The 20,278-nt window shown below is 33.4% G+C and overlaps 1 protein-coding gene across 1 annotated transcript in view; it reads right to left on the bottom strand.

The window, feature by feature from the left end:
• Positions 1-19,972, bottom strand: part of LOC145668156 (uncharacterized) — a 319,521-nt gene extending 299,549 nt beyond the window's left edge. Inside the window, exon 1 of the transcript XR_014127979.1 lies at positions 16,764-19,972. The gene's annotated coding sequence lies outside the window, so the exon portion shown is untranslated. The remainder of the gene's footprint in view (positions 1-16,763) is intronic.
• Positions 19,973-20,278: the final 306 nt, after the last annotated feature.

Raw genomic sequence — 20,278 nt, 5'->3', positions numbered from 1 at the left:
TTAAATGTTATGCATTTTGTTTGAAGAAAGAAACTAGAAAAAAAATCATTTCCACATTTTACTTAGAAACTATTGGCAACACGTGAAAATACGCGATAATCATAATTAAGGAGTATTAAATTATGTACCATAAAAAAAAAGGTGATTAAAATTGGAGCAGGGAGGCCCATAATATCGCACATTTTATGAAAACTCAAGCCGCTATTTTAAACGGCGGCCATTTTGAAACGAAAGTGGCACCAAAGCACTCTGGTATTCTGACACATCTAGAAATACATTAAAAGTAGTCCTTTGCTTTCTTCACGAATTAGCATATGGGACTAAAATTTTTATCATATGGCCCTCGCCTATAAATTACCTATGTGTTGAAATTAGCTGTAGAAAGATAGTATTTTCAAAATACCAATTTGTTGTGAGGCCATGCTGCGTACGGGAGAATAATATGAAAACGAAATACTAAGATACTTTGGGCAATGTAAGTAAATATTACTGCGAGCGGAAATATTAGCAAAATAGCAAGTCAAAATTACTTTATGAGTCTCAGTGAAGAAACTAATGAGAAAAAAAGACCCTGTTGCAATGCTTATTTGGAAAGCCGTAAGGGCGAATTTGACCTTGGCCGATGCTCTATACGCCATACAGATCAATCTCTATCCAAGACTAAATTATTTGAAGATTATTTCTGGACAGTTGCATTGTCTTCTCGAGAAAGGAAAATTTACAGAACTTGATGTTTTAGAAGAACCTTTACTCTTAAATGTTTGAACTAAACTGCTTTACTTAACTTACTAACTGCTTAACTATTTCTAAGTAGCACTGGTAAGAAATTGTGTTCAGCTCAGCTCTTCAAAGCAAATATTCTTACAATCACTTGAAAGCAGAACTCACTTCATTTTATCTTTTTATCTTTTTTTTTTAAGATATAATAATCCATAGTGCAATAGATTCATAACATTTGTTATCAGAAATCAAACTCCATGTCCCACATAGAGCAACGAGACTCCATGGCATATTCCACCTCACAACGCAAAGGATTAATATATTGGATATATCGCCTGTCAGAAAAATGTTTATTGTATAATAAGATGTCACAAGGTCACCCAGAGATAGACATTTTTAGTTATAGAGAGAATTTTATTCTAAATAAATGAGTTGTATATCATGCTATGTGAATTTTAAAGTATAAATCATGTATTTTGATATCTTATTATTATGTTATCATATGTGTATTTTAAAGTGTAATATCATACGATGGTGGAAAACTGTAATTAGGCATTTACCTATTGTTTTCTGAAACATATAAATAAACATATTTTTCTTGTCGAGGATACATTCCTGTATTCCTGTATACTGAATAACTCGCAAATTTGGTCTGAATTGACTTTATTTAGATAGATAGTGTACACATTTTTGTGCACTGTAAAATACATTGAACATTGGAAAGTAACTGCTCAGTCAGAACAAGTTAAAAATAAAGTAATAGTGATAATGCCAATCCTTGTAGGATACCAAATAAAAGAAAGATGGGTTATATAACTGGCCACTGGCTGCAACATGAGATCATTGATAAAGAGATCATATATAATGAAGATCTATGTAATAAGAAGTTTGAACTAGCGAATATCTAAGTTCAATTTACGTATCTCTTAAATATTTACAAACAACAACTTCCTTCATTTTCTCATTATAATGTAAATTTTAATTGTGTGTAGGCTTTATTGATGCGTTCCTGAAAGAACAAGAAATGGAACAAATGTATCGAGAGAAAGTTCAACATTCCCCTGCAATGCAATGCAGTAACACATTTTTAAACAATTTTTTCCTACCGTAGAGCAAGCACAATTCCGAACTTAAACTACCTACGTACTGTTCTGTGGTCGGATTTCAACTTTTCCGCCTAATAACGATATTTCGCTGCATGGCGCGGAGACCTGGGTTCGATTCCCGGCGAATCTTTTGTGATCCGGATATCTCATTAAGCTCTAAATCCGTGTCTCACATAAACTCGCTGCTGAAAGGGACGCTATACTGAGATTACGTTACGTTACGTTTATTTTGAGGCATGTGGCACTTATCATGGTCTTCCTCCAAGCCATTTATATATAATATACCATCCATGAGATCGTGTTGTCGTTCCACGGTTTTGCCTTTAGGCTAAAAGAGACGATGATAGTAAGATGAGTGAAGAGTAACATCCATCTCCCCTAAGCAAGATTCTAAATTGCAATAGCCAGTCCTAATACCTGAGGTGGCTCGGCCATGCCACTTGGCAGTATTCATTATAATTTCATCATATTGGTAGAGAGGAAACGACTATACGTACTTGAGTAAATAAGTTAATTCATTGAAAGCAAAGGTAGAGAAGTCTTAGCACATTGTGGCAGAAAGGGCTGTTTTAAAGGTGGAGGAAGTGGGGCAAATGCCTCTAGCTCAGCACCACAAGAGAAAAGAGACACCCTTCAGGAAACGTAACAAGTTTATTTGTTTTAATTCATATTTGGGATTATATAGAGACATTGTCTATTTTGTAAGACATTTCTGCAACTGTATACTAATATCACGAAATTCACTCATAATTGTATATCACTTTCATTGACACGCAACTTTCAAAATTGGCGAGCAACATAATTTATTCATTAGATATGAAATTTTCAACCGCATTATTGATCCTGTAATTTACTTTCCCTACAATCTCCGCAAAACGAATGGGCGGCCCTTATGACAATTATAAACTACACAGGAAACTTTCACAATCACAACATGCCAAAGGTCTTTGTGAGCAACAGCACAAACCGTAGAGCCGTATATCCGTCAGAATCACGCGCAACGTTGAGTAGGCTATGCAGTTTCCTGCCTGTATTGTGTCTCGCTTTGGCTACCCATGACTGTGCTCAATATACGCCTAAACTAAACGAGGCGCATGAGGTATTATGTATAATCGATTATAATAAAGTAAACTTTAAATGCTTAAGTGCAGATGGATAAGAATAAAATTAGAAAATAAGTTAAAAATAGGTTAATGCCAGAAAATGCATGTTTTACTTTGTTTCGAGTCTGTTATAAGTGTGACTAATATAGAACAACTTAAAATTGAATAGTTATTGTCGATTGTTGGTCTCCATGGATACGAAAGTTCTTCAGTAACAAAACAGGATCAATATAAGAAGAAGATATTGGAAAACAAAATCTTGATTATTTTTTTCGATCCCAAAAGAGAAGAACAAAGAAATGAGTGGAGAAAGTTGCAAAAGCTAAAACTCCACACCATATACAAGTCACTGGAACAAACAGGTGAATGGAGAAAGTTGCAGAGCCTGAAACTACGCAACATATACAAGTCAACGGAATAAACAGGTGAATAGAAAAACTTGCATAATCTGAAACTTCGCATGGAAATAAACAGTTGAGTAAAGAGAGGTGCATAATCTGAAACTACGCAACATATACAAGTCACTAAAACAAACAGGTGAATGGAGAAAGTTGCAGAGCTTGAAACTACGCAACATATACAAGTCACCGGAATGAACAGTTGAATGGAGAAAGTTGCATAATCTGAAACTTCGCATGGAAATAAACAGTTGAGTAAAGAGAGGTGCATAATCTGAAATTACACAACATATACAAGTCACTGGAACAAACAGGTGAATGGAGAAAGTTGCAGAGCTTGAAACTACTCAACATATACAAGTCACCGGAATGAACAGGTGAATGGATAAAGTTGCAGAGCTTGAAACTACTCAACATATACCAGTCACCGGAATGAACAGTTGAATGGAGAAAGTTGTATAATCTGAAACTTCGCATGGAAATAAACAGTTGAGTAAAGAGAGGTGCATAATCTGAAATTACACAACATATACAAGTCACTAAAACAAACAGGTGAATGGAGAAAGTTGCAGAGCTTGAAACTACTCAACATATACAAGTCACCGGAATGAACAGTTGAATGGAGAAAGTTGCATAATCTGAAACTTCGCATGGAAATAAACAGTTGAGTAAAGAGAGGTGCATAATCTGAAATTACACAACATATATAAGTCACTGGAACAAACAGGTGAATGGAGAAAGTTGCAGAGCTTGAAACTACTCAACATATACAAGTCACCGGAATGAACAGGTGAATGGATAAAGTTGCAGAGCTTGAAACTACTCAACATATACAAGTCACCGGAATGAACAGTTGAATGGAGAAAGTTGCATAATCTCAAACTTCGCATGGAAATAAACAGTTGAGTAAAGAGAGGTGCATAATCTGAAATTACACAACATATACAAGTCACTGGAACAAACAGGTGAATGGAGAAAGTTGCAGAGCTTGAAACTACGCAACATATACAAGTCACCGGAATGAACAGTTGAATGGAGAAAGTTGCATAATCTGAAACTTCGCATGGAAATAAACAGTTGAGTAAAGAGAGGTGCATAATCTGAAATTACACAACATATACAAGTCACTGGAACAAACAGGTGAATGGAGAAAGTTGCAGAGCTTGAAACTACTCAACATATACAAGTCACCGGAATGAACAGTTGAATGGAGAAAGTTGCATAATCTGAAATTCCGCAACTTATACAAGTTAACAAAATAAACAGGTGAATAGAGAAAGTTATAACCTGGAAGTCTACAACTTATACACATCATACGAACTGACACCATACGAACTGTTAGATCAAGATATGAACATGTCACTCGTACAGGATACTGATGCGGAGTTTATATAGAGTTCTGGTAAGAGACCTCTGGGCATCCCTAGAGCAAGAAAAGGATAGCAAAATAATACGAAACATGATATTCGGTAAGTAGAGTGTATCAACCATGATTGGATTGGTTTCGATCACCACGAAAGAAGATAATATCTTCGATTGTCTCTGCGGCGATGGAAAGAATAAAGCTACAGGATTCCTAAACCTACAGAAATAGTTAATTATATCAATTTAATGTTAAGTATTTGTACAATATCGCTTACAGAAAGTTAATCTTTGCAAGTTTGTGAATACTATTTTATAGTTTTTTCCTTTCCAAAATTGTAGGAAAACCAAAATTTTGTATTGTATGGCTTTAGCAGGTGCTAAATGTAGAAGTCTAAAATAGTAAGATAGTAATGTTTAAAAACATAATTATTGTTTATGATTATCTTATTTTGTAAAAAATATTGAGAGGGCACACGAATGGATACAGTTACATTGCAAGAAACAGAATAGTGCTTGGTCAATTTCAGAAAAACAGACTTGTCATTGTTTAATCTGTCGAAAAATATCCTCATCAGTGAGCAAAATATGTCTAGAAAGCATTCTAACAGTGGTTGTAGGAACTGCCCTAATATGAGTGTTCACGGATGTCTCTGATGTGTCCATTGAGTATACGGGCAGGAAGTACTGTAAATGTATAAAGTCTTCTTACGTTGTTTAAAAGTTGTTTCTATGCCCGTATACTCAATGGACATATCAGAAGTTTAGCTACATTTTGGACACTCTTAGGAAGGTTCCCATTAACCACTGTTAGAAAGCATTTCAGAGGTTGAAGTACATTTTGGACACTTTTAGGAAAGTTTCTGTTAACCACTGTTAGAAAGTATTTCAGAAGTTGAGATATATTTTGGACAGCCTTAATAAAGTTACTATTAACCATTGTTAGAAAGCATTTCAGAAGTTGAGGTACATTTTGGACACTCTTAGGAAAGTTCCTATTAAGCAGTGTTAGAAAGCATTTCAGAAATTTTTGTTCATGGATAATACTGTATACTTCAGGATAATTTGGAACATGCTAAACAATGACGAAATATTTTACAATGATCTAGTATAGATCAAGGTATTCAATTTTAATATGGACCATAAACATTTTTCACTATGAATCTCACTCATTCCTATGAACTTTCTTGGAAATGTGACACAATAGTTCAATGTGCCAACGACAGTATACTTTAACGTATCTATACCGATGGGAGCTTTATGGCCATAATAATGCCGTGATTTATTATATTAATAATCAAAAATTAAATAACGAAATCGATTATTTATATAATGCACTTGAAGTATCCATCAGTTGGTGGAGGTGGAATAACCGTATTATGTTTTAGCGTTAGAATTTACTAAAGTATAGAATTACTAAATTCTAATAATTTTATGCGAATTTTTGATTTGATATTGTTGGTTGAATTAAAGCACAGGTTTTCAATCTGGGGGCCTGGACCTATAGGGTTTACGAGAGCAATAGCTGGCGGGATCGCTAAGAGAGGTAAAAAGAATGCACGTAATTAAAATCTAATAGCGAAAAATTTATTTCTCAAAAGTTATTTTGATTTAATTTTTTTTCGATTTCTATACTTATTGCCAATACAACTCATAATTTTAAACAAATAACAAATCATTGAAAGTAAGTTCCTGTTCACACCTTATTTTTTACTGTATGTATCATCATGAAACTTTCTAAACTATATTAAAGTTACTTGCAATTTACTTGCTAAAAGTCATAACATTTTTTTTTTCAAATTTTAGTTCCAAATTTTACCTTTCGAGAATAAAAGATAATACAGAACTATGAGACAATTTTGTTTTATAATTTTCTTCATGTACAACGTAGTTTTAAGATGCAATGTAAGACATATAAATGCTTTCAACGTAGGTCTTTTGTTGAATACTCTCGTGACTAAATGAACAGTTTGTTTTCAAAAAATAAACGCACCCTACATTCTTACCAAAAAAAAAAAAAAAAAAAAGATTCTTTTTGAATTTTTCTGTTTTTATCGGTGATTGGGAAAGATTGCTGATGCCTCCAACCCACCTGATCGTAAGAACACTAACCTGTTTTCAACGTAATTTTTGTAATTACTTATGGTTACACACTTACATTGTGTTATTGGACAAAAGTAGTACCTTTCAACTATTCAGTGTTGCAAACTCTGGACTTATGCCATAAAACTACTATGTAGAAACACAAACCAACTTGTGCTAGACTGCACCTTAAAAAGCACGAATGCAACCAGTTTGCTACAGTGGAGTCCCAAAGTGACGAACATGTTATGACACGATGTTAGTTATTCAGTATTACTATTGCATCATACACTTACTATGTTGTGTACGACAGTGGGTATGCAAAATTAAACACTTTCCTTCTACTTAGTCACCGTCAAATTTCACCGTAATATTTATTTTGGGAGCCATCTACGGAACTTAACTCTCAGTGGCTGGTATACTTATAAACAATGTATAATTTATACAAAAGAACGCTTTCAAAATCTTAACTGGAAAACCATTCGGGAAACGACCATTAGGAAGACCTATTCGCAGATGGGAGGACAATATTAAGATAAATCTAGCAGAAATAGGAATACAAATCAGAAGCTGGGACCATTGAACTGGAGATAGAAGTCAATGGAGAGTTTTTGTGAAGGTGGCATTGAACCTCCTGATTCCATAGAGTTAGTTTATATATTACCTAAAATACTGTACAATCTTAATAACTCTCAAATAATCAGAATTGGCAATCTTGATTAGCATTTAGCAGGTATAAATTTCTGTATTATTAAGACCTTCATATCCTGTAATGAAATTCCTCAATATTGTTAATGTTTAAAGAAAAAATAAGGTCCAAAGATAAAACCAATAAATAGAATGCTATTGTGTTCTTGAAACTGACGCAGTTGAGTGTTAATATTCATGAATAGTTTTCGATTTTATTTATTTATTAATTTATTAATATTCCTGGATACTACCGACACCTATGGCCTTAAGCTCATCACGTATTGTCTGGCGTGAATGGGAAAAACGTAAGAAAAACCCAACTCAGGATGGATGGACTGAATAAGCTGTTAACATCTTTCTGACCAACTTCCTTACCGGGAATCAAGCCCACAATCTCTCGTACGGAAGACGAGAGTGTTAGTGACTGCGTAGTTTGCGACAAAAATTGAGTAAATACGAGTTTCCTGTAAACCTAAAAATTGATGCTGTGTAATAACCACGCCACTCACTACGATGAAACCGATATTGTATGATAACCACGTCCCCTGTTAAGATAAAACTGATCATATACGATAACCACATCGTCTATTAAGTTGAAACCGGTGTTGTGTTGATAACCACGCCATCTATTAAGATGAAACCGATGTTGTATGATAACTACGTTGTCTATTAAGACAAAACTAATCCTATATGATAACCACGCCGTTTATTAAGATGAAACTGATGTTGCATGATAATCACACCACTTATTAAGATGAAATTGATGTTGTATGATAACCACATCATCTATTAAGATAAAACTGATCCTATACGGTAACCACGTCATCTATTAAGATAAAACTAATCCTATATGATAACCACGCCATCTATTAAGATGAAACCGATGTTGTATGATAATCACACCACTTATTAAGATGAAATTGATGTTCTACGATAACCATGTCATCTGTTAAGATAAAACTGATCATATACGATAACCACGTCGTTTATTAAGTTGAAACCGATGTTGTGTTGATAACCACGTCATCTATTAAGATGAAACCGGTGTTCTATGATAACTATGTTGTCTATAAAGATAAAACTGCTCCTATACGACAACCACGCCGTCTATTAAGTTGAAACCGATTTTGTGTTGATAACCACGTCATTTATTAAGATGAAACCGGTGTTCTATGATAACTATGTTGTCTATTAAGATAAAACTGCTCCTATACGACAACCACGCCGTCTATTAAGTTGAAACCGATTTTGTGTTGATAATCACGTCATCTATTAAGATGAAACCGGTGTTCTATGATAACTATGTTGTCTATTAAGATAAAACTGCTCCTATACAACAACCACGCCGTCTATTAAGATGAAACCGATGTTGTATGTTAATCACGTCATCTATTAAGATAAAACTGACACTGTACGATAACCACAACACCTATTCGTAGAAATGACACCACATAATATGGTTATCGAAATATAGCTCAAAGTAGGATTAACTGTTATTTTTCTTTCATCCAAAAATGATATCGTATAAATCTAAAGATCGAACTGAACAAGATCACATGCTTAAGGGTAAATTCTGATGGTACTTTCCGAGAAAGATTCAGAAAGATAATAATTGAAGATTCGCTGTAGAAAGTAATGTAAGTGCCAAAAACAATAGTTACTTTAACAGTAGAGACAAAATGTAGTAAATTGTGCTCAACCGTCACAAAAAAAAAAAAAAAAAAAAAAAAACACTATTGCTTAGAAATATAACCAAGCATTTAACGAAGTGAAACTATGTATGAAAATCTAAGGCATAAACATATTTTTTTTTAAAAAGAAATAAAATAAGTGAAACAATTTCAAGGTGACACTTACGTTCCCTTCTACAGCGAGTCTTCAATTTTTATGGCACTAGAAAATATGGCAATAGTACTTGATATATTTTCTTTTGTCCTATTGAGATACATTTTTTTTACTTATTTCACTACTACATACGTAAAAAGGGTACTGTTAAGTATCAGATTTGTTTATTGTTGTTTATTCTTTACCAACAGTGACATATACCCTAACAGTGATGTTCATACTACTCGTAATTTTTTTAACTTTAGTAATTCTTGTTCGTGAAACAAGTACTGGACATCTCTTTTGCCCTAGACACCCCATATTTCACCTTTGGTTAAAATATGTTTTCGGTATGGGGTTACGTACTGCTTCGATTTAATTGAATGGTTAAGTTTAAGAAGGGAAAAGATTATACATACTATAACGATTACTATATATCTTGTTTATAATAAAAGTTCCTTTGTAAATGTTCAATATAAGATTTTGAACGAGGCATGGTCATCAGCTGGGCGGTACAGGTTCGATACCCAGGGAGTGGGGACTGGAAAATTTTCTTGCAGAAATGTTGACGCAGCATCTGTAAAATAGGTAGTCGGGAAACCTGGGGTAAAGGCGGACTAACTGCATATTCCCCTGCATATGTCAAAGTTATGAAAGTGTGGAGGCTCATATCTACTCAACTACAGAGCTTCCTATGGCCTGTCCTGTGGTTGTCCTTTATATATACACCTTACCTTGCATACACCTAGTTTTATTATTATTACACCTTATACACATAGTTTTATTATTATTATTATTATTATTATTATTATTATTATTATTATTATTATTATTATTATTATTATTATTATTATTATTAAGATGATTCCCCTTTTCTTTCTTATTTTAACTCTTTTGTATTTTTTTAATTTTCCTGTACAAATAAGCCTTCTCTACCCTGTCCAGATGTCGTAAATAAACAAATTTTACTGAGGAACTCTGTAAGTGCTAGCTAAACATTGTATCATGAAACAGTCATAGTTGACGAGCTTATTAGCCAATACCAAGCCTATACGTTCAAATTAATTGTTACATTTGGAGGTGAACTAGTTGGCAAAGTCTCTGACAAATATTATATATATAGTAATTGTAAGTAATGAAAGAAAACTTGCAAAACATTGAATGATCCCTTGATTCTGTCATAAAATAAATGAAAACTTGATGGGGATTGATAAATTCAATTTAGTTAACATGTCAGAATTTTCTGTGATTTGATAATTTTAGGTACCTAATTGTCTTAGGTTAGCTTTGTGTGTTGCTTTCTAAATCTCTTACTCCTAACCAGTCGTGGATTTTATGAGGAAAATCACGCTAGAAACTAGGGAAATAAAACTCTTCTAATGTCCTAATCATTGTATACAAAAATCAGAATATTATGTATTTACTTCCTTTGGTCTTTGATCGACTTTCTTTTTTTTCTTTTTTTTTTTTTTTTGAGGCATGACTTCCCTTAAGAACCAGCATTACTCCTAATATGTGATGAAGAACTGTCTAATGACCTAAAAGTTCCGTGTTGTCCACATATATCAGTGTTGCGTCAGGAATTATATATCTAGTTTTTGTTCGAAATTGTGGATTATAATAATTTTAGAAATTCTGAGTGAAAATAATTAATTTAAATCTGCAATTGTGATACATTTAGTTTGCTTCTATATACAACATGTACAATGTACAGTGTTGCCACTACCCTAGCTCAGCAGCGGTCTGAAAAATAGTACCAAATTGAAATAAAAAGGGCTGAATTCATTCTTTTATACCAGTGTAATACATTTCTCTATAACATGAAACTAAAAGAAGTAAAGTTCTAGAATACTCCCCCCCCCCAGCCCTCTTCCAAGAGTCCAAATCAAGAAAGTGTTCTTTTTAAAAAATTACTTTTTAAAACCTCCAAATAGGAGGACCCCGAACAACCGTGGAACTAGATGAAACTTGTGTCGCACGTAGGAAGTTATCATCTTCAACAATTATCATCTTCGACATGTATTGTAAAGGAAACTAAACGTGCCTCTATTTCAAAGTGACTAATAAACCAAAACGGTGTTATGGCCATATATGAAAAAATATATATAAAACAAGGAACAAATCAATCATCTCCGAGTTCGTGTAAACGCTACCTTATAATAAAATATTAACATATAAATTATTACACCTTATTCTGGATTACTTCACGACCGAAAGAGGATAATAGACTGTAAGAAGAATGTAAGATAGTAAACTGACATTTGTAGAAAACATAAAACCGGTCCAGAATTCTAGAATCTTGCCTGAAAGACATTACAACACATTAATAATAATTTTAAGTCACAATGGTATCTATTATTTCTAAGTAGTCTGGAAAAGTCTTACTGACACTTTTGAAAATGTGACAAATATTCGTTAAATGGTAGTGAATTGGATAGAATTGTACCAACTTTTTCACAAAAGGGGCTGAAAATGCCAGCGTGGTATCAACGGGGCAGGATGAATGACAAAAGAGGCTGAATTTGGTACAATTGTACCAAGTGTGACAACACTGTTAATGTATCATAATGTATAAATATTGAGCTTTGTGTTAAAACGTTAAATTCTGAGTGAAAATAATCAATTTAAATCTGCAATTGTGGTCAACTTAGTTTGCTTCCATATACAACATTTACATAATGTATCATATTTACATACATTTAGCTCTGTGTTAAAACGTATCAGGAAATAAAATTATTACTGAGTTTAAATTCCGAATAGTTTTGGTATCTTTTTCTTAAATAAATATAAGATGGTCCCTGCTTCACAGTTCTGCGTTTAACAACTTTAGTAGATACATCTGCGGACATTTAATGAAATGCATAACATATTTTTGTTTATCCGCTAGACGATATCAGTTGTATGCTAAATTGGAAAAGTATTCACAAAGGCGTTGAAATATAGACTTCTCTATTATTCCGTCTGATTGATAGTCTCTCTATTACTAGTGAAGAGAACAAACATTGATATTATATTGGATGAACGAAACACGAAAACAGGTTTATTTATCTTTCCAATTTTTCATGCAAAGAGATAGGAATCTGCATTCTTAAATTTTAAGAAAAAAATCCTTTTCATCCGTCATTAAATTTTTCACTTTTTGAATCAGAAGACCCAATATATTTCAACCAAAAATTTTCTTGTAGGCCTTATATCTGGAGAACTACATATAGTGTAGGCATACCCAAACTATCATTTTACTCAGTATGATGTGCTTATTCTGTACAAAGTACGAAAACTCGATTTAGGGGCCGTTCAACAGTTTTGTGGCCCTTTATTCAAAAACTAATTATTGGCCAAGATCGCAATCTTTTGATCCATTTTTTTGATCATTCCGAAAATTATTGTTTGTAAAAGGAAATAAATCAAAAGGAGAGAGTATATTGTACCCGGTCTACAAAACTCAAAACTAATTCGACCTTTGATCAAACTTAACATTGTGGTAGACATTCATTATCTTAGGCCTAATACGCACATGAAGTATTATTCTATACAAATCTTCGGCTTCCGAATTAGGGGCTCTTAAAATTTGGTATTTTGATTTAGAATAGGCCTATATCATACTCGAGCTATACTCGATATATCGTAAACCCATCCGATATTGACCAAGTACGTCGACAAGTTAGGTTTTGACTTGCTTAGTACTTGTGAGAAATATTTTTCTATGCACATTTAGGTTTCCGAGTTATAGGGTATCAAAGTTAGTATTTGAACTTCGTAAAAAATGTAATTGCTATTAAAAACAAGAGTTAAGGGAATGAACTTGTACGTGGAACAAACTTCTTAAATATTACTTTTGAAGTTTAAGAATTAAAATATTTAAACGTATAGAAAATGCAGTATGAATTGCAGTATAAAACGATTGCTAAAATTAATGACTGACCAACACTATTTTTTTTTTTTTTGCTGCAATTAGGGAAATTCATTACGAGTTATTCTGTAACTCCTATCCAATATTTAATTTAGTTTGAAATTGTTAACAGTAATAAACTATGCATCAGAGAAAACTCCTACAAGAAATGGGTACATTTCTAGCACGGAGAGAGACACTTATATTAAGGCAAAGAACGTATTTTACAAAATGCTACAACAGAGACACCAATATTCAATATATCTATCAAACAACCAAATGATAAATCCTTTAATGTTCTTCAAGTTTAGTGAGTAATTTTAGTAAAAATTAATAAAATATCTCATACGGATTTACTGAAAACATTTCTAAAATTTGAACTGCACAACTGGTTTTTATTGATAAATTAGGTTTTCATTGATAATTTCTTGCAGATATGTAGAACATGTATATAAGTCGTATCTTTTATTCTTAACATTTTGTGAAGAAAATACTTATTTTATTATTAAGATTTTATGAAGAAAATTATTTTATTGTTAACATTTTGTGCAGAAAATACTTATTTTATTATTAAGGTTTTATGTAGAAAATTATTTTATTGTTAACATTTTGTGCAGAAAATACTTATTTTATTATTAAGGTTTTATGTAGAAAATTATTTTATTGTTAACATCTTGTGCAGAAAATGGTTATTTTTTAAAAAAACCAAGTACTATAGGAAAATTTTCACAGTTAATTATCTGCAAAATATTAACTGATACACCTAAAACACCTCACAATTACAAATTTAGAACAGTTATTTGGTTAATAAGACACTGTGTTTACTAATCACATAAATGGTAATATATGCAGAATTTCATCATTCAATTTTTTTTCTCAAAATAAAGCAGAAGTTGAAGAATGAAACATAATAATTTTTATATCATACACAACTCATTCTTACAACGTAATTATGAAGTTTCCATCAGCAAAACAACTGTATCCCAAGTTTGTACCAATCTACAATATCTAAGAAGGCGATAATGTCGTAAAACCTCATCTTTGCTAGAAGGTGAAACTCTTGCAACGGAGAGATGTTTGTGTTATTTCAAATTCTCTTATTTTCATCCGAAGTATAATAAAACCCAATTACAAGAAATCACTGTCGAAGAGCTTGTCGAACCGTCTGCGGAAAACAATTTTAGAAGAAAACTTGGTGTCATTAATTTGTAATTTGTTACTTAACAATGAGAAACATGGGTTTTAGTACAAGTTCAGCAAAGAGTCTGTTGCAGTAATAATCTTAGGATCATTTTCTGTAAGAAAATGGAATAAACGTTAACAAGAGTTTTAAGAATGATCCAAAAAATGGATCAAAAGAATGATCTCGACCAAAAATTTTAGAAATGATAAAAAATATCCATCGAAAGATTGCGATGTTGCCCAATAATTAGTTTTTGGATCAGGGGCCACAAAATTTTTGAACGGCTCATAAATCGACTTTTCGTATTTTTTTTTTTTTTCACGAAATAAGCACATCATACTAAGTTGAGTAATAGTTTGAATTTGGCTAAACTATATGTAGTTCTTTAGATGTAAAGCCTACAAGAAAATTTTTTGACTAGTATATAATGGATTTTTTGATCCAAAAATAAATAAATAAATAAATAAATAAATAAATAAAGTTAGGTAAGTATTGAATAATTGGCTTACGACTTAATTTGGGTCTTGGATAACAAAATTTCTAGATATTTATTCTAGAAAGAGGCTAAACTCTAGATATTGACACTTCCAACATAGGCTTATATAAATATTTCTTAGTGTAAATTTAGAATTTTTCTAAATGAAAATATGCGAAACGATCAAGTTAAATTAACAATAATTTTGAATGTAGAATATGAAATTGAAATACTGTTATAATTAAATCAGTAAGATTAACAAAAAAGATTTAATTGTTAAATTCTTGTTTTTTTCTTTAGATTGTTTTTTTTTATTGTTTACATCGTCTATTAGCCTATATATTAAAATATAAAAGTAACATTGTTGATTGTAATATAAATCATTTTAAAGAACAAATTAGAGTAAAAGTTTTTTTTTAAATGATTTTAACATACAACATAGTATAAAATTATCTTGACAGTACAATAAATAAGATATTTTGTGAAGAACATATGAAAAAACTAAAACAAAAAAGAAAAGAATTTAGACCCACCTGCTTTCTGCGGCTCTTCTGTTGACAAACATGTTTTTTTCTTTTATAGTCTTTGCTGAAATCCCACGAGACGAAACTCTTTACCCTTTTCCTCCCCCATTTCTTCTTGTCTCTCTTCCCCTATTTTGGAGTTCTGCTTGTCGTTATATAGGTACGTATATGTGTTGGTGTAAAAGGCTATACCGATAACATCATCAGCCCTCCAAAGGGCCATTTCTTCCGCTATCAGGCTGCTCGAACAACACACACTAGCAAATTGTGTTGCCTACCTCTCAGGATGTTCCAAAAAGCATTTTCGCCAAAGTTGAAGTGTTAACAAAATTCAAAGAAAAAAATATATTTATACTTTTATTTTCTCTTAATCTTTTTTTTAAAAGGTTCCCTTTCCCTTCGTTGCAAAAAAATAAAATTAAAAAAATTAAAAACCTAGGGGTCATCCCTAATTTGTATACAATTATCGAATATCAGCCATCGCCTTATGTAATTTGGCGCTTCAAATGCAGGGTGCGTTTCCTTCTTTTCTTCTCTCTCTCTTTCGTTTTTTTTTATACCACAAGCACCCCATTTACTTGCAGCCTAAGGGGGCATGAGACAAGAGGGGTAGTCGCTCAGCGCGGGGTGTGCGGTAGAGAGGAAATATCGAGATTGCCCTCCCCTCTTTCATTTCTCTCTCCCTCCTCTCTCTCTCTGTTCATCATACCGCCATTATTCTATTGAATCTCGGCGCCATCTTGTCTAGCGGGTGGTCTATCTTTGCCGGCTTTTGCAAATTGATGTTACAGAGCAAAGAGAAGATTATGTATGTAATATCATGCAGAGCTGTTTTAACGTTCATATTTGTATGGTATTTTTTACATTATCTAAGTACTATGAAGCTTTAATTTGATACATTTTACATTCTAATTTGTAATAACGCATCTAAACTACGTAATTTTAGCTCGAGTAATATAATAAGAACATCAAATGTACGCAAAAAGAAGAACTAACTTTTCTTCGACAATTCTAGTAATAAATAAATAAATAAATAAATAAATAAAGTTATTTATACCTATAAATACACAATTACTAATAAAGAAAATCTATGTATGAAGAACTAACCGCTTGCAATGACCAATTATTAAAAAAAAAAAAAAACTAATTAATAATACTGTATAATGTAAGTGCTGATCAATAAATATCTCTATTAATATGACATCTATGATATCTAGAATTTAATATTTGTTCTTTCCTGATTTCATGCTTAATATAAACATATAACATTCTATTGAAGTCAATTTCGAATTGAAACTTTTATATATATATATATATATATATATATATATATATATATATATATATACATAGAAAATATATAAGAAAAAGATAACATTGAAATAAGGATTTATCCCAGCTACTTACTGTTAGGGGAACGCAGTCAGATCTTCGTAATGAGACGGTGGATGTCCTTTGGAGAGAAAGTCTTCTAATCTGCAGCCACAATTTGGAAGTCCTTATACGGTCTCATTTTATGATAGTCTATATACGTATTTGTGATTAAAAGTGTGTTGTATGCATGTATTAATGTTTTGTAAAAAAAAAAATGTAGTTTATGTATTTTCAAAGTACGTATGTTTGGTGTGCTTGTGAGTGCGCGCACTTAAAGTAAACGGTAGCACAATGTCCAAAGCCTTGATAAGTATAATTAGAATTGTTATAACGAACACCAGTATTGGAAGTAAGTTCTAACAGTAGTTCACTGAAAAAAAGTCCAAAAGATCATTCGAGTTCATATTGTCTGTGAAGAAACTTTAACGGGAGTCTCTTATGCATAATGGCAATTTTTTTTATGTCCATTAGCTTGATAGCGTATCCTTTCCATTTGAAAAGAAACAGAACGGCTATCAAATATTTTTTTCTTTTATCAGGAACTTGCACGAGAGATTCTTCACTGAGTAGAGTAACTGGTGTTGTTAGTGGTTCGAAGCTCCAGGCTGCAGTGAACGTTCGGCTCCGTGCATCCAGTGGTACCCGTCGGTTGCGCTTGCCCCGTTTGGTTCTCCACGTCTCGACCCGCCTCGGCAACCTTGACAAGATGGCCGACGAAGAATCGGGTTGGGCACGAGAAATGCGCATGCTCTTTGCGAAAAAAGTATTCACTGATCGCCCGCTCCGAAGTTCTCTCTCTCTCTGCACCTCCACAATTCCCCTTTTTCTGCATCGCACCTCCTTTCACCCTCTCACGCAGTGTCCGCTGCTCTACCCCTCCCCCTCTCTTGCCTCTTTACACTTTTCGACGAGCACCTTTGCGCTAAAGCACGGCCACGAGCAGGTTGTACAAATATCTTTCCTATCTCCCATCCCCCCTACAATTCGGGTTTCCCTCCATCTAAGCCACACCTCTCCTATTACCATTGTAACATTTGCATTTGTGTATCACACATATACACATCTCCCGTAGCTGATCTTCAAGTCAAACAAGGGAATTCCCTAAATAAATATGAACTAACTAATTCAAGAAATGAAAGAGAAGATACAAAATTGAACAAGTTGAAATCATTTTAGATGGTTATTATTTAAATCAAGCATTACGGAAGTTCTAAAGATTATAGAACATAGTACCTCTGGTATAGCTGATGTTTCTGGGGGCTTTAACTTAAAGTATGACACTAAACAAATTAAGTGCACAAAATTATTTGAAGAAAAGTTAGATAAAGATAGAGAAGTAGGTGTTCTGATGAGGAACTGAACCACGGTCTCTCCTTTCTCAAGCAGATATTCTACCACTGAATTAGACGTACAGTCAGTTTTCTGCTACGCATTCTTTTTGAATTCCTCCAAACCAAAGCGTTTCTGGCTGTTAGAATTACTGTACGTCTAGGAGTTTTCTCTGAGGAAGATTTCGACAAGAAATTTTATCTCCCTTTTAACTTGCAAAGAAACAATGTTGAAGGAAAAAAATATAATAATATTGTACTTATGGAGATAATTATAACAAAGTTCATTCCAAAGGATAAAAAAATAATCGTAGAACATGAGGTTTAAGAGAAATTAGGTTAATCGGAAACACTGCACTAATACCAAGGCATCATTAATATTCAGAATTTGGAACAATAACTTCAGACGATGCAAAATCATTTCTTTCGTGGAATAGGGAAGAGATTTCTATAGTAGGAAAGAAAAGGAACCCGGAACAACCAAGGAAACGAGAATTGAAAAACCAGTTTCCGACTCATTCCTTTTCTCCTTCCTCTTTTTTTGCTCTCCTTTTCTTTTCTTTTCTCCTCTCGTTTCTCTTAATTCTTTTCCTCTTGCTCTTCTTTTTTTTCTCATTTATTTTTTTGCCGTTTCTTGGCACTATTCCCTGTCTCGTTTTGCAGGCGACTCTGAACGTTTAGCCTTGGCTTAGCAGTCGTCTTCTGAACTATTGATTTCAACAGTCCAACCAACAACAGTGTCTCCTATAGACGAAGTCCAAAGGCACATTCATAGAAATACACACACACACATATACAACAGAATGTGCGTGAGAGTATAAGGGAGTAAAAAAGAGAAAACGAATGAGAGAAAGAGTAGGAATAAATATAGACAAAGTAAAAAATAAGAGAACCGTGGATTGTGCGGAAAAACATAAAATTAGAAGAGTTTTTCAGTATGGTTAAGAAGAAAAAAGATCACTCTTCAAAAGTTCTAGAACGATGAAAACAAAAAAGAATATGGTACTGAGCCAAACATTTTCAGAAGAACAATGACACAACCTGTACCCTGAGAGGAAATAAGTTTTCAAAATAAGAAAATTACAATCAGAAGAGTGATTTGGATATCTGTTACTAAGGTACTCAGATTCAATGCATGTTTGCACGTTAGTCACAACATGAACAACTTAAGAAAATCTATCAGAATAAAGAAAATCCCATATTGCGTCGAAGCATGTTAGGTCTCGTTATATTTTACTGCACTTCTGCTTCTGGTAAACATTACACCGATGTTACGATTCTACGCTACAGTGTCTTTTCCACCGATCGTCATCAGAAGAAACTGGACCCGACAATCACCGAAAATCATCGATGAACCGAGATTGTTTAGTTCTATTCTCAGAAAGAGTGTCTAGCTCGTATTAAGGTTCACTAGAGTCTATATAAACCACAGCCCGTTCGATCACGGCACTAACGCACGCACTCACACCAACACACATACACACGCATGTTTTTTTTCTTTTTTTAAAAAAGTTTCTCGATTCGAGCACCGAAAAACGCGAAAACACTTTCGGTCACCTCTTATGGCATTGTTCATGCTAAAAGTTCTTGCCGTACTATCGTCTCTAAATGCAGATGTTTCCCGTAGTTTAAGTTCATCGTTTAAATTCTCTCAGCTCAGTACTGCAGAAAAGTCCCAATGTTGACTGTTGAGAAAAAAAAAGCAGCTTCTGGTGCATATTGTCGACAAATGCTGGATGCTCTAGTGTTCAAAGTCCCTGCGAAAACAATAATGGTATCCAGCTAGCCTGTTAGCTGATCAAACAGGCAGTGAACCAGAAGCGAAAAAAAAAAAAAAGTCTAGAGTGAAAGAGAGAGTGAGAGAGAGAACAAACAGAATTGTCGTTGGAAAAATAGAAACGTACATCTGCTACATGCACCAACCAACCGTCGAATGAGGTTCCTTTGATATTGTTCCCCAGCCTTTATATGTCGGAGCGCGGGAATAAGCTGCGTCGTCATAGCAACCGGCACGAACATCATCCTGCGCTGAGCGAAAGTAAGACGGGAAGAGAGAAAGAGGCAGACAGGGAGACAGAGAGAGAGAGAGAGAGAGTCAAGGATGGTAAAGGGTGGGGTGTTTAAGAAAAAAAGGATAGTAGTACTGGTAGCTGAAGCTGAGCTACAGTCAAGGTGGGAAATTTTTATGCTCTGAAAATATCACAAGAGCCATCATATGGT

This window comes from Thermobia domestica, chromosome 13, assembly GCF_964235325.1.
Source record: "Thermobia domestica chromosome 13, izTheDome1.hap1.1, whole genome shotgun sequence".
In the NCBI taxonomy this organism is placed as follows: Eukaryota; Metazoa; Arthropoda; class Insecta; order Zygentoma; family Lepismatidae; genus Thermobia; species Thermobia domestica.
This window is presented reverse-complemented; position numbering and strand designations above follow the sequence as displayed.